This window comes from Carassius auratus, chromosome 26 (genome assembly GCF_003368295.1).
Source record: "Carassius auratus strain Wakin chromosome 26, ASM336829v1, whole genome shotgun sequence".
NCBI classification, from domain to species: Eukaryota; Metazoa; Chordata; class Actinopteri; order Cypriniformes; family Cyprinidae; genus Carassius; species Carassius auratus.
In genome coordinates, this window is record NC_039268.1 from 5,731,542 (window position 1) to 5,745,389 (window position 13,848).

The 13,848-nt window shown below is 35.2% G+C and overlaps 1 long non-coding RNA gene across 1 annotated transcript; it reads left to right on the plus strand.

Annotated features, from left to right (window-relative positions):
• The first annotated feature begins 579 nt into the window (after positions 1-579).
• On the plus strand, positions 580-1,912 carry LOC113044764 (uncharacterized). Its single transcript, XR_003275911.1, has 3 exons — positions 580-966; positions 1,499-1,556; positions 1,893-1,912. It is a non-coding gene; the product is annotated as an uncharacterized LOC113044764 (long non-coding RNA).
• Positions 1,913-13,848: the final 11,936 nt, after the last annotated feature.

Below are 13,848 nucleotides of genomic sequence, written 5' to 3' on the forward strand. Positions count from 1 at the left end.
CACATACTGTATTCACTGTACTGTATTTCTGAATATGTTCTTCTCTCTTTTATTTGCATGAACATGTCCAACTACATGCCATGATTCGAGTCGTCACAATTGGCAAACATGGTAATACAGCAAACTATAATACAAACACTGTTGATTTTTTTATAGGAATATATCAACAAATTGTATAGCATGTGTTAAAAGTGTAGAATGAATCTTATACTGTATGGAAAATCACTGTTTTTCTGAACATGTTCTTCTCATTTCCTTACTTTTCATTACTTTTTCTGTCGAAATGTCATGGTTTGAGCTGTCACGATTGGGAATATGGTAAGAAAGATCATGTATCAACATTAAAAAAAAACTGTATTAACTTTTATTTGCAGTAAATCATAGTATTTCGTCTCTGTTTCTTTCTTTGCATGACTATTTCCAACAATGTGCCATGGTTTGAGCTATCACAATGGCAAACATGGTAATATATCGAAAAAATGGGAGCTTAATTTTTTTCCCTGAAAAATCACTATATTTCTGATATTTTTTTTCTCTGTTTATTTCTTTGCGTGATTCTTTACATCAACATGGTCACAATGACAGACTTATGACAGCAATAAAATGTAAGTTAAATCTCAAAGTTTTACAGTTTACACAAAAATTTTAAGTTTAAGGCTAACTGGTGTTAAATGATTGGATTAACCTATAATTCTGAAAAATCTATTTATTTCTGAACATGTTTTCCTCTGTTTCTGTCTTTGCATTACTCTTTCTATCTACATGCAATGCCATCATGATGGTGAATATGGTGAGATGGATCACATGACAGCATAAAAGGTAAATCAAATCTGAATGTTCTTTATATGAATACATCCACATACTGTATTCACTGTACTGTATTTCTGAATATGTTCTTCTCTCTTTTATTTGCATGAATATGTCCAACTACATGCCATGATTCGAGTCGTCAAAATGGCAAACATGGTAATACATCAAACTATAATACAAACACTGTTGATTTTTGTTAAAGTGCAGCATTTCTTTTCTTTTTTATATAATATTTTAAACTAAATTAATTTCTTAACATATTCATGTAAAATAAAACAATCATCATTTAAACAATTTGCATTTAATTTTTTTTCAAATGTATTATTTATTTCTGCATATTTCCGACTTTATTTTTATTTTTTTATGTACTCTGTGCACTCTTAAACATTCATATTTATAAATCCCATATTTAGACACATTCATTAATTTTTAATTAAGTTCATTGCTTAAGCCTTGTAAAAAGTGGATTCATAGTCATTGAATTTATCTGTGAATAGCACTGCGTTACACACAGATGGAAAACACTTCTCTTTTCTCTCCCTTTGTGGTAATTTAAAAGGTTTTCTAGTTGTTTTGTGTGTTTTGCTACCTTGAGTGAACCAAATACGTCTGCACTAATTTGAATGCCATGTGTTTGCTATGCGACAACAACGAAAGCAGCTTGCTTATTTTCTCTTTCACATACCAGCAGGATGAAAATGTTGCCAATGATAGCTGCTCTGGAATGCAGCCTTTTTATTTTTGAGGTAAGGGAAACAGTAAACCAAAGGACAGTTACGGAGGATATAGGAAATCCACTTAGAATCAAGCTAAATAAATCAAATACCAGAAAGGTTTTGCCAGTTACAATTATTTTGAGTAATTCTAGCTCTAATTGAATTTGAATAGGCAGCCTGCAAGAGGCTTCACTGCAGAATGAGTTAATTAGTTTTGAGTTGCCAGTAAAACGGAGGAAATGCAAACCCAGAACACACCTTGTTTATTGTCTTGGCTCATCGTCTGTGAAACATTAGCATAAATGTTATTTTCCATTCTTTTCTTAAACCGATCTGTGTCTAACAGCCTGTCTTATTGTGTTTCAGGGTCTCAGAAGGGAAGAGGCTTTGATTTGAATTACGTATAAATAAATTATATATTTTCAGACTATAACTAAAGTTTGTTGTTTACTCATACATATTGCTCATAATTAGGGATATTGATTTAAAACTCTTAACTTAAAGTTGAGCACATAACTTTAAAATAAATCATGATTTTTTTTTTTTTAAATTGGAGTTTGTTTCACAAGGAAATACTACTTGGAAATGTCATGTTTAATTCAATCCTGGTGAAAAAAATGTAATTAATTTGCTTTTGATTACAAGTCACAAGGCTTTAGTTGTCTAAATAAAATGAATGGATTTATGTAAAATGGGCAATAACAAAAACATCAAAAACTCTTATTTTTTTTGCATGTCAGAACAAGAACAGAAAGCTTGGACCAGTAAGAAATCATAACAACATGTTAAAATGCTGGCAACACTCTGGTATTTCAGCAGTGCAGTGAGTAAAGAAATTTGAACAACTTTGACCTCTGCTATCCCTGTCATCTGTGACAGAAAGACTTGTGTTTTGGAGAGATCACTGTGTGTCTTTTATCTCTGGTTTGCAGTCTTATTCAATCTATCAAGCAGGAAGGAGTATTAATAATGCATTTAGCTTTGGGGAGCCTACGGGCCTGTCACTCTATGACAAATGAGGAGTGTTCACCCATGACACGTGAAGATGCAGATAATATAATGCAAGTTACTGCTAAAAGCATGTTGAGCTCCTTTTACTATTTATCACCTGTCATCAGGCTCATTCTGTGGAAAGAGAAATCACGTCATAGCCGAAGGATTCCAATTGATGAGGAATTTGTATAAAAAAAAAAACAATAATGTGACTGATGTATCCATAATAACCATAAAAAAGATTATAATATGAAAGCGTGATACTCTGTGACTTCTCATGCATAAATGCTTACTTGAGTTTGACCAATGGCTTCATAAACATCCTCCTCTGAGGAAGATCTGAGGTGCTTTTTTATGAAATTTCTTGTGGGTTTGACATCAAGTGACCAAAGCAAAATGAAGATCATTTCCACACAGTAAAAATGCTTGCTTTGCACTGTAATCTTTCAGGAAAACTGATGAAACAGCGCTGAACTCAGTTTTTTAATGTGAAAATCTTTTTTTTTTTTTTTTAGTAGCTAAAGTGTATTGCTCTTTTGCCCATGAGACAGAATGGGGTGTTTTAAAATCATCGCTGGAGAATGGAGGGGAGGGTGCTTTTAAGATCACAGACCACTCTCGCATGCTCTCACGGGCAGCACGCTGTACGTGGGTTGTATTTAAAGATGGCTCATAAAGTGTTGAAACTGTGATAATGGAAACTGCCTCTGGGTGGCATTTTGACAAACAAGTGTTATTAAAGAAATGGTTTTATCAATGTGTTTACCACTTACAGTCCTCAGCCTCATAACTGCGTGTTGAGGTGACTCAAGTGCTAAAAGTGTTTTCTTTCTTCTCATCTCTCCTTCTTTTTCTTCTAGCCTGTGCTATCTCGAGTTTTGTGACATAAATTTTCATTAGTCCATATGACTCATTCGCTAATGTATTACATATCTTCAGAAATCATCCTGCATTAATGAGAAATATACATTCATACGTACGTACTTAAATACTAGCTAAAAAAAAAACTGAATACCTAAACTGGATCATTAAATCAGTAAGCTGAACAAGAAGAGTCCTATTCAAGAAATAAATAATCCAGGTTAGGTTGTGTATCAGACCAATAAATAAATCAATGTAAAGATCAGACTTAAAACTTAGTGTTGACTTAAAATAAAGTGTTGCAGCAATAATGTTAGAACCCAAAAGATTAATTTGCCACTCTTTCCTTTAAGATTTTTCTATTGGGTTTTATAATTAGGTTTTTCCATTTCTGTATAAAATAAAGCCTGTGCTAAACATAACTTGATGATACTTTTCAACCCGTTCTCATTCGTACGACCCCACTCTTAAAAATTCATACAATTGTTGCCAAATCGTACATATTTTACGAGTTGCACAATTCATATGAATTTGTATGAATGACCTACACCTTACCCCGCCCCTAAACCTAACCGTCAGTGGGGTTGCATAAAATCGTACGAGTGAGGTCGTACAAATTCTTACGAATAAGCCACCTCGTAAAATACGTACGAATTGGTCGTGAGATAGCGTTGTACTTTTTGATGTTTTGATCTACAACATAAACTGCACACGCTCACACCCCAAACTATATTATATAGTTACTGACTAGAAACATCTGTTTTCAAAAATCAGTGTAATTGCTTTATAATTTGCTTTTCATTATGGATATTCGCAGTTTACTTTGGAGATCAAGTTGTGTCTACCACATTTTACGCAGAAGTCGAAGAAAACCCATTATAAAAACCCAAAACCTCAAAGGAATCAGCAGTGAATTATTCTTCCAGGTACTGAGGTCACACCTGCATAACTCTATGATGGTGTTTTTGATTTCTATTCACTGATTCTCACAGCATTTCTCTAATGAACAACTTCCAATGTTTAAGTGTTTCAGTTAATCATTTAGGCCTACTCAACAGATTTGTCCAAAAAGAAGTGTCAGTCACATCTTTACTTTTGTTTAGGAGAGCTTTGGAAGTTATGACGATTTTTTCTTATTTCTGTCTGTATCTCACTCTAAAACTTTAAAACACCTCTCAAAACAGTCTTCACATTTCTCCATTTGTCTCCTGTAGTAAACTGAAAGTCATACAGGTTTTGAATGACATGGATGCGAGTAAATGATAACTGAATTGTTTATATGTGAACTATGCCTTTAATGAAGACAAGCATATTATTTATGTGTTGCCCATTTTTCTTTGCTGCCATGTGAGGCCTGTGATCATTAGCTGTTTTGATATGACAGGGAGGATCTTTTGGGAGTTGGGCATTCGGGGTCTCTGATGGCTTCCTTGCTACCAGTGTGTCTTGTCAGTGAGTGACGGTTTGTTTTGACATGTCTCTTGTGAAAGGGCCATGGCATATCGATATGTCGCATTTCAGCCTTCAACCTGATGGAATGACAGCCTTGCTATTTCTGTGCGTGAGAAAGATGGTTCTGATGTGGATAGGGTGATGGTTGCTCAGTCAATAGTGGCTGACAGACTCACTGCCCCCAAGGAGAAGAGCGATCGCACAATGTTTGACTGCACCTGCTGCTAGTTAGTCCAAAAAATAGACTTTCCTCTTTCAGCAGAGGTCAAGGGCCGATGGTTAAAAGCACAGGGCAGAGTTGATACCAGGTCTGCATCTGAATGGGTTTTGTTCACTCTCTGTGAGTGCAAATATTTTACATGTATATCACACACATAGATTTGACCAAATCAAACACATGACCTTGGTGTTGGCATCCTCTACAGTTTGATTTACTGAAATTTTGTAAATACAGAGTTCTTGATATAATTGAAAACATAAATATGTTTTATGGGTGAATGCCACTTTTAGAGTGATGTAGACATTGCATAAAACACCCTTATAAGAATATATATTTGGGTGTGTATTATGCTAAATACTGGCACACTCTTGCTGAAAAAGTAGTCACCCTTAAGCATTTCTAAGATGTAGATGAGTTTGTTTCTACGTTGGAAAAGATGTTAAGAAATCTAGCATTGCATTCTCCAGAAGGTCCTCTTGTAGTTAATGGGTGCCATCAGAATTAGAGTTCAAACAGCTGATAAAAACATCACATGAAATCCACACATGAACTCTAGTCCATCAATGAATGTCATGTAAAGTGATCTGTTGAAAGCAGCTTTAAAATTTTGTGGTCACACTTGTCATTTGGTCTCACTTCTTCACCCAATAATAATTTGCAGATCAGGGTTCACCAAACATGGCGAATTGCAAAGCTCATTCACATGAGCCTGCGATTCCACTCATTCACATCCCTATGCATATGAACATTAGTCTATGAAATTAAAAGTGTTCCCTTCACCTGGATTCATCAACAAAACCAATGCAGCTGGTGAAATTTTCAGTAAGAATCCCTTCTGCCCAAACAAGTGTGCAGTTTATGTAATAATAATAAGACCAACTGGCGTATTTTTCCTGATGGAATCAGCCCTGATGCAAGTAAACAGTTCCAAAACTTTTATTAGATGCTAAGAAACAAAATTGGGTCTAAAAGACAAAAGGCATTCCAGGTGAAATTCAACTCTTCTATATAAGTCCATACACTCCATTTGTCACCTGTCAGGTTGTGATAAACTCATTCAAAATGCCAGCCTCTTCTTAACTTCCAATCATCCCACTCTCCTGCCTCAGTTGTCGTAGCTTTAAAGTAAAACACAAACCCCATTATCAGATTACAGTATAGAACATCAGCCTCATGCATGCTAATGAGTGAGAGAATTAGTGGAGCCGTGAAGTCTATTACAGTGGAGTGACACTGCTCTCTGTTCATATGAAGTTAGCTCGTTAGCACAACTTCAAAGGGCTTTGATGTACAAAATAACACTGACTAAATCTAAAGCAGATGAAAATCACCTTGTTTTTAAAGCACACTTACACACTTGTGTTGCTTTAAATTAAAGGATGGGGTGATACTGTTGAAAACCCACACTTATATAAGTGTCCGTCTGTATGTGTATGTATGTGTTTGAGGTGAGAGACTATCGGATGGTGATACATCTCTGTCAATGATTTCACACTAGAGAGAAGCAGAGGTGAACACTGTGTGACTGGATGAGGCCTTTACTCCTTCAATGAACCGAACATAGCTTCACAACATTTTTTCACCAATGTTACAGCTGTGTAAGATTGAATTGTCTGACACTTTACTTATTTATGAAACCAACTACAGCTTTTGCAGTTATATATTTTTAATGACCTCCCCACTCTCATGAGCAAATTTCTGCAACCATATTGTCATTAAGGAGTACTGTATTTGTGTGTTCCCAAGAATCATCTTTTCATCTTTTATTCAAAACAGAATATGGAATACACTGTATACTGCAGTTTTTTATGTGAAACAGTACAAAATTATGCTAATCATTTCATATAGCAGTATAATGGAGTCATGTTATCTCATTACAGTTTCTACACCACCTTCTAGTTTAAAAATTTGTATGTAAAATAGTATGAATTATGTGATGCTAATAATTTCAAACTACAGTTTTGTCAAATGTCCTCATAACATTTAAAGTTGGTATTACATGTGTTTTTTCTCTCTTATTCTCTTCAAAGAAATGTTAATGCTAACTGAAATAAGCAAAGGTAAAATAAATTACTGTATGCCAAAACCTATAAATAATCCTTATAAATTATGTTAACTGTTATTATAAATTTATTTTTAAGTTAATAACCTGCACCCTGACAGGGGCGTCCTCAACTCCACGTGTTCGCATATACTGTATCAATATTTCCGATTAGATTAAATGAAACGGGACAAATTTAATCTTGACAAACTACATTTCGTTATAAAGATCTAAGCCTCAAGCATCGACAACAGAATGCTATTTTTCAATGGAAAGCTTCTAAAGACTCTAAGTTATTTGCTACATTTGTGTAAGCAGTACAAATCAAAACATGAAGAATGAAAACGCAGTACATACCAGATTCGTCGTAATAATGAGTCATAAACACATCCACAGCTGTAAATCCCAGTTTAGTTAGAAAGGTAAGGGTCCACTGAAATACATCTCATGGAGCACATTTAGTCCAATGAAGCAATAACATTGTAATATGGATGATAATGCCTTTGTTTACGTTTCAGTTCTTCAGGGACAGTATTGTTTGCGTCCATTATGGAATAACTCATGCTAAGAAATCACGAGTAACACGGCTATAGATGAATGCCATCTATATGAATAGAGAGAGTGGTTTATTGACTTAATGGCACATTTGTATTATTACCATAACTGGCCATCAGCACATCAGCACATATTTTAATTGTAATTCATTGTAAATGCTACATTTCTAGCAGTCTCAAGATGTTCTGTAATTGGCATACAAAGTTAAATCTTTTTTATTTTATTTATTTATTTTTATTAATCAAATTAATCTTATTTTATTTTTCAAATAAATCACTTACATTATTTCTAAGTTTCTGTCTAGTGTTTTATAATTGAAAAATATGCAGTGGTATGTTTAATGACAAAAATAGTTAATAGACAAAAAATAGTAGAAGCCTTTAATACAGTCAAATATTTGTATAAATTAGGAGGGGTGGGGGGATGTAGACATAGTCTCAGAAAAATATTTGCAGGAATCTAATTTTTCATGTTATCTTCTTCAGATTTGAAATAGAAACTCATGAGACATGTGACTTTCAACCCATTAAATTTCTAGATTGCTGCAGGACTGATTTCATGTATTTTTATATGAAATAAAAAAAAAATCAATGCACTTCAGTGTCTATAACTTTTAATATTTTTGAGTATTATCAAATCTGGTTGATAAAAAGTAAAGCCCAAATGATCTTCTTTCCAAAACCTCCAGAATTGTGTTTGTAACAAACATAAGTAAGGAACTATTACAATTTTAAGTTAGGTAGGGCACATTCAGCTGTGAGTCCCATACTGGGGGCAGGGGGGTATGCTGGCTAACAGTTTAAAAACATTTTTTTTTTTTTTTTTTTTTTTTTTTACAGTTGAAATAAAAAAGTTGGTAAGTCAAAATGTTTCATATTGTTTAGAAACAACATTTACACCTGTATTACCTTCATGTGGTTCAGTGTACAGCATCTAGTTATTATCTTCCTAATAACTGGTATACATTTTACTAGCATATCATAACTCAAAATGGCATGTTGAAGGGTTAAGGAGACACAAGATGGAATACAAGGGATGCAAGATGTAATCTCTCAGAAATGGCATAGAAAGTATAAAGCTCTATCCATAGTCCCATTCAGCACACACACACACACACATATACAAAATGTCAGTAAGAGAAGATCATAAGAATCTTTTAAACCTATTAAAGCCTGATTTATAAAGTGTTTACCACAGATCTTTAGTATGCCGTTTAATATCAGAGAGAACATAAAAGACAAGGTGCACTGATAAAAGTATGATCTATTTCAAAATCATGCTCCTCATTAACTGCTCTGAGATGTTATAGTCGTCCTGATCTTTCCATAATTTTCCAATTAGCATAATCATACAATACATCAGTGAATATGTGGCTGTGTGAATTGATTTCCTCTTAATTGCATATTGTGTGAAGAAGTTGTTTGGTTTTCACTGCTCTTCATTTGAAGGAAGGAGCAACTACTCTAAGGAAGTGGGGATGAATTATAGATTATAGCTCTTTTCATATGGTGTGCATGTTGGTTATTATATGGCTGTTGAAGATTCAAGGGAGTTGCCAGTTATGTCTGGTGACGCTGTGAATCTCTTTAATGGCCAAAGACTTGCTTCTCTAAAACCACCCAGCAACACAATGTGTCAGAATTTAATATCAAAGACTGAATTTTCTGCTGACAGAGTATGAAAAGGCCCGCCATCCAACGAAAACTCTCAGGAGGTGTCACATGCTCAAATTCAATGCACCTTTAGTTTGCATTTCTCAGAAATTCTGTTTGCAAATATGCTGTCACAACAGAAAGTGTCCCATTGAAAACATTTGCCGTGGCCTCCTCCCCACATTATCCGCTTTTTCCATTTCCAATAATTCTGTTGCCTCGGCTGGAATCAGTTTAGCTCTGCTCTTATGAAATTTCCAAACCTCTGAGGTGAGGAGGTTTTCTCAGATCAAGAGCCATTTCCTCAGATCTGGAGGCATTCTCTAATGTCAGATGACATGCTAGTGATGGCAGCAAGAGAACAGATTTGTCACATAGGAGCCGGTGTGGGATGACACGTGTACAGAAACACATAAAGAACTGGTTTTGAAGGTCAAGAGGACACTTTTTTTCTGTTTTATGTTGTAGTAAAACAAAGGACGCCTTTGTTTTATAAGGCAACACAAAATAATATGGACAATACAGTACCCTTAATTGTATCAAATACTTTACCCTTGAGATGTACAGTATTGTTCAAAATAATAGCAGTACAATGTGACTAACCAGAATAATCAAGGTTTTTAGTATATTTTTTATTGCTACGTGGCAAACAAGTTACCAGTAGGTTCAGTAGATTGTCAGAAAACAAACAAGACCCAGCATTCATGATATGCACGCTCTTAAGGCTGTGCAATTGGGCAATTAGTTGAAAGGGGTGTGTTCAAAAAAATAGCAGTGTCTACCTTTGACTGTACAAACTGAAAACTATTTTGTACAAACATTTTTTTTTTTCTGGGATTTAGCAATCCTGTGAATCACTAAACTAATATTTAGTTGTATGACCACAGTTTTTTAAAACTGCTTGACATCTGTGTGGCATGGAGTCAACCAACTTGTGGCACCTCTCAGCTGTTATTCCACTCCATGATTCTTTAACAACATTCCACAATTCATTCACATTTCTTGGTTTTGCTTCAGAAACAGCATTTTTGACATCACCCCACAAGTTCTCAATTGGATTAAGGTCTGGAGATTGGGCTGGCCACTCCATAACATTAATTTTGTTGGTTTGGAACCAAGACTTTGCCCGTTTACTAGTGTGTTTTGGGTCATTGTCTTGTTGAAACAACCATTTCAAGGGCATGTCCTCTTCAGCATAGGGCAACATGACCTCTTCAAGTATTTTAACATATGCAAACTGATCCATGATCCCTGGTATGCGATAAATAGGCCCAACACCATAGTAGGAGAAACATGCCCATATCATGATGCTTGCACCTCCATGCTTCACTGTCTTCACTGTGTACTGTGGCTTGAATTCAGAGTTTGGGGGTCGTCTCACAAACTGCCTGTGGCCCTTGGACCCAAAAAGAACAATTTTACTCTCATCAGTCCACAAAATGTTCCTCCATTTCTCTTTAGGCCAGTTGATGTGTTCTTTGGCAAATTGTAACCTCTTCTGCACATGCCTTTTTTTTAACAGAGGGACTTTGCGGGGGATTCTTGAAAATAGATTAGCTTCACACAGACGTCTTCTAACTGTCACAGTACTTACAGGTAACTCCAGACTGTCTTTGATCATCCTGGAGGTGATCATTGGCTGAGCCTTTGCCATTCTGGTTATTCTTCTATCCATTTTGATGGTTGTCTTCCGTTTTCTTCCACGTCTCTCTGGTTTTGCTCTCCATTTTAAGGCATTGGAGATCATTTTAGCTGAACAGCCTATCATTTTTTGCACCTCTTTATAGGTTTTCCCCTCTCTAATCAACTTTTTAATCAAAGTACGCTGTTCTTCTGAACAATGTCTTGAACGACCCATTTTCCTCAGCTTTCAAATGCATGTTCAACAAGTGTTGGCTTCATCCTTAAATAGGGGCCACCTGATTCACACCTGTTTCTTCACAAAATTGATGACCTCAGTGATTGAATGCCACACTGCTATTTTTTTGAACACATCCCTTTCAACTAATTCAACTAATTGCCCAATTGCACAGCCTTAAGAGCGTGCATATCATGAATGCTGGGTCTCATTTGTTTTCTGAGAATCTACTGAACCTACTGGTAACTTGTTTGCCACGTAGCAATAAAAAAATATACGAAAAACCTTGATTATTCTGGTTAGTCACATTGTACTGCTATTATTTTGAACAATACTGTATATTTAGCAAGTAAATCAAAATTGGCATGACAGTGTTCTTTTTGATTTTGTTACCTCCCATTAAAATAGTGGGTAGTACAATTCAACTACGAAAAAAGCTACTGTAAAGTTATGCTTTATTAACCTCTACACCTACCACAACGATAAACCTACCCTTAAAGTAATGCAAATACAGTAATTATGTGTTATATTCATGGTTGTAGCAAGAAGGGATACAGCTACAGGAAACCAACAATAAATATTTATTTTTTACCAATTAGATTGTGTTTTTTTTAAAGTCTACACCTACCCGAACCCTAAACCTAACCCTAAACCTACCCATACATTAAATATTGTTGTTCAGCATGAGAAAAAGGATGTAGTAAACCCTGGTAGAAAAATCAGATGGCTAGGATTAAAATGACAGGAGACCGGTACATTGGCTCGCAAGGCCTCTATCACATTCACTGTCTTTCTCCCTCCACTTTTCTGCTTTTGTTCTATAGAAATATCATGGAAAATGTGGGAGAAAAATAGATAAAATCAATAAGATTGAAGAGTTTAGTTTTGCTTGGCCATGGCTCCAAGAAATTTGTAGCCGTGTAGAATTTAGAAATTGTTTTGTCATGAAAAATTATATTATGTTCAATTACTTTATTTTATTTATTAGATGCACTTTAGCCATATTATCAAACACCATAATGCTGTTTAAACTCGGCCATGTAATTTGCCAAAAAATACCTTTACACAGCTGCCCTAAAATATATGAAGATTGGAAAAAAAAACATTCACATAATCTGTCCGCTTGGATTGAGAGATGCTTTTTTGTGTAAGTGTCTCTCCATTTCCCCCCCACAGTGTACAGTAGATTATCGTGATTTCATCGCCCACATCAAAAGAATTGAACAAAACTCATAGAATAAATGCATTAATCTTAAACCGTTGTTAACATCAATAAATTAACTTTACTAAAAATGTCCAGCAAAGTTACCACTTCAACAACGGGTAAGAAAGCACCCTTTTGATCTTCATGTTTGTGCTGAGGAATTTAGCCTAAAGCTGATTGTGATTTTGATCTTTTATTTTGCACATTACTAGACCAAAGCAGTATCTTATGTCTGCCTATGTTCCATTATATCTCAATTTATTCCAATGTTTACATTCATTTTTTTTTTGCCAGCCTTTCTTAGAGACCCACCAATCTTTTATAAGCTTTGAAGCTACTTCTGAAAGATCTTATCTAGCATTTTCCCAGTGTAGATTCCTCTAGCTACCCTCCCGGTCTAAAACAGCAGCTCTCTCTAATGTGTCGGTAGACTGCAATTTGTCTTTTCATGTTTCTTTTCCTGGTTTCCACCTAAAGCTGTTACTTTCACTGGCTATATCTTTCCTGGTCAGGAGGCATTCAAGCTTAAAGTGTGCAAATTATTTTTCTTTTTTTTAATTTAATCAATGGTTATTAGTCACCAACTGTTACTTCCTCTTCTGCCAAATGATTCAAGCAGGGAATAGTTTTCTTAACTCTGGCAAAATAGTAGCATGGCTCATGAAGTTGGAACCTACTAAGAGTAATTGAAACAAACCAGAAAAGGTAAACACAGAAGTAAAAGTGATTAATGATACTGCTGGAGCGGCGCTTTCTCCATTTTTCTCACCAGCTCAGGAGACCTTCACCCCAGGAGAGAGCCATTGCAACGTTAAGGTATGGCTGAGACTTAGGTCATTCCTCAATTTCATTCACACTGATATCACCTCAACAGAGTGTCCACAGTAGGAGATCTATGGTAGCCATTGTAATGCCACTTGGAGGTCAGAGTCTCTTGATGTCTCCTTTTTGTTTATACTGATATCCTGGTCTCATTGTTTATATGAAGGTATTAGTACATAACATTTTATGTTTTATATCATAAATGTATTTATAGATGCACTTTTATCATTTTATTGATAAACAATTTAGATTTTTTGAGCCCTTAACCCCGTCCCCAAAAATAAACATTACAATTTTTAAAGCGTTAGTTCGTCCGAGAATAATAAAAACAAAAATGTCCATCTTCTACTCACCCTTGAAGCATCCTAGGTGTATGTAACCTTCCTCTTTAAGAATAATCCAATCGAAGTTATATAAAAAAATGTCCTTGCTCTTCCAAGCCTTTCAGTGGGGTAAGCGGGTGTTTGTTGTCAACTGTTCAAAAGATGTGAAATAAAGTGTGTGCATCTGTAATAAAAATGTCCTTTACATGGCTACAGGGGGATGAATAAAGGATGCATGTAGCGAATCCAATGCGTTTTTGTAAGATAAATATCCAGATTTCAAATTTAATAAAATGAAAAAAGAAAATTCTGCCATGAAACTCTATATGGCACAGGCTTAT